This window comes from Myotis brandtii, unplaced genomic scaffold (genome assembly GCF_000412655.1).
Source record: "Myotis brandtii unplaced genomic scaffold, ASM41265v1 scaffold297, whole genome shotgun sequence".
NCBI classification, from domain to species: Eukaryota; Metazoa; Chordata; class Mammalia; order Chiroptera; family Vespertilionidae; genus Myotis; species Myotis brandtii.
Window position 1 is genome coordinate 1,181,503 of NW_005361351.1, and position 2,035 is coordinate 1,183,537.

Sequence of the window (2,035 nt, forward strand, 5' to 3'; positions counted from 1 at the left end):
TTTCATTAATTTCATGATATTGAATTGCTATAACTTGAATCAATTTCATTTTGTGTTTATTTTATGTGTTTATTTTACAGGTCATTGTTGTAAATTCTGCTTAATTTCTGTTTTAGTATAGAAGCAGAATTTTCCAAGATTTCTAAAACTGCTTTCTTAATTTTGTGCTCCTATTCACATCACATCCACTCTTTGCTACCTAACATTCCCCCTACTCACCCCATCCAATTTATCTAGCGGAGGCAATGAAATAAAAACACAAAGATGCAAAATTTCCCCCTTTTGTCTTTCCTACCTTGTCTTGCATTACACAGATAGATTTAGAGGATGTGACATTGTGCCTCAGTAACAAATAGGAAGCTTTCCTCTTTCTTCACGAAGCTATTTTTTCCCACATTGTCTTTTACATTTTTTTCAAGATGTTTAAAGGTATCAAACAAGTGGTGGTATTTACAGAACATACTAGAGGCCCGGTGAATGAAATTCATTGGGGGGGGGGGAGTCCCCTCAGCCCAGCCTGCACCCTCTCCAATCCAGGACCCCTCGGGGATGTCTCACTGCCAGTTTAGGCCCAAACTGGCAGTTGGACATCCCTCTCACAATCCAGGGCCACCGGTTCCTAACTACTCACTTGCCTGCCCCTCACTAACCCCCCTGCCGAGCTGGTCACCCCACACAGCCTGTTCCGTGGTCCATTCGGTTTTTTCGGTTGCGATGGTCACTTAGTCTTTTACAGAAATAGATGAACCAAAGTTTACTACAACATTGGAAAAGAGTGAAGCCAATGAATGGAATTCTCCTAAAACAATGAAACCTTCCTATGGAATTATCCTGGATCAGTGCTTCCTTCTCCTTATCAGAACTGAAGCTTTTCCCACTTTATCTATTTTCTTTACACAGAACTTTCACAAAACTAAATGTTTGGTAATAGACAACACCAAATACTGGAGGACTCACAACCACGGGTTCAACTGGCTGGGGAGACTGGGGAGACTCTTCATCTTCTCCTAGTATTCTTTTCCACAAGGATCTTGCTCTTACATGCCAACTCATATTTCACACTGAAAGTAGAACATTTTGGTTTAGGATAATGTATAAAAGAATAGCTACACCACTTTCTTGGCTAAATGATTTCTTTCTTTTATTTTAACTGTGAAAGTACTTTAAAAATATGTGCGCGGGCTTTCTGGTTATACCAAGCACATGGGCTTGCGAAGACATCATGTCATGACCCTCTGGCAGGGTCATCCCCTCAAGTGGGTGACAAAGGCAAGGACTGCTCTCACAGCTGGATCCCCGGTATGAAGACATTTAGGAAAAATGCTGCTTGAGAGACACTTGCGAGATGGTTGCTCTTGCCGCCCTCCCGGTGAAGAGGCCCATTTCCCCTTAAATAGAGCTCAGCTGGACCACAGACAGGCCCCAGGCTCTGCAGGCTGCCTGTGCTGTGGGCACGGAGGCAGAGCTGGCCAGCGGGGGTGCCGCCTCTCCCTTGGCCTCTGCTCGGCTCACTGCAAACCCCAGGGCGCGGCTGCGGTCCCTGGGCCTTCCCCTTTCTAGGCCCTTCCTTTACCGCCGCCCCACCCCCTGCCCAGGGCCCCAAGGCCGACTCTGGATTCTGTGTTCCTGCTCAAAGGACCCAGACTCTTTACTGACCCCTGTCCTCCCGGGCCCACCACCCTCCTTGTCCAGGTCACGCGGGACTCCCAGGGCCCCGGCGGCCATGATGCCTGAGAGGAGAAAGGCCCTGACCTCCTGCCCTCCCCGTAGGAGGCCACAGCACCTGCACCCCGCCCCTACCAAGCCCGGGCTCCTCCTCCCACTCTCCCATGCTCACTAGAGTCCTGGAGGCGCTGCTCTCTGCACCCACCAGTTCAGTCTCAATGGGAGAAAGGATGTGACGCAGGAACACGGCCGCCTCTCCTTCCTTCTCCTCCCAGGATGCTGGCAGCAAGGTGCATGCGCAGCAACTGACACGGCTCAAGTGCGCATGCCCAGCAACTGACGAGGCTCAAGTGCACATGCCCAGCAACTG

The 2,035-nt window shown here is 49.4% G+C and overlaps 1 pseudogene; it reads left to right on the forward strand.

Annotated features, from left to right (window-relative positions):
* The first annotated feature begins 1,345 nt into the window (after positions 1-1,345).
* LOC102261292 overlaps positions 1,346-2,035 on the forward strand; it is a 3,420-nt pseudogene continuing 2,730 nt past the window's right edge.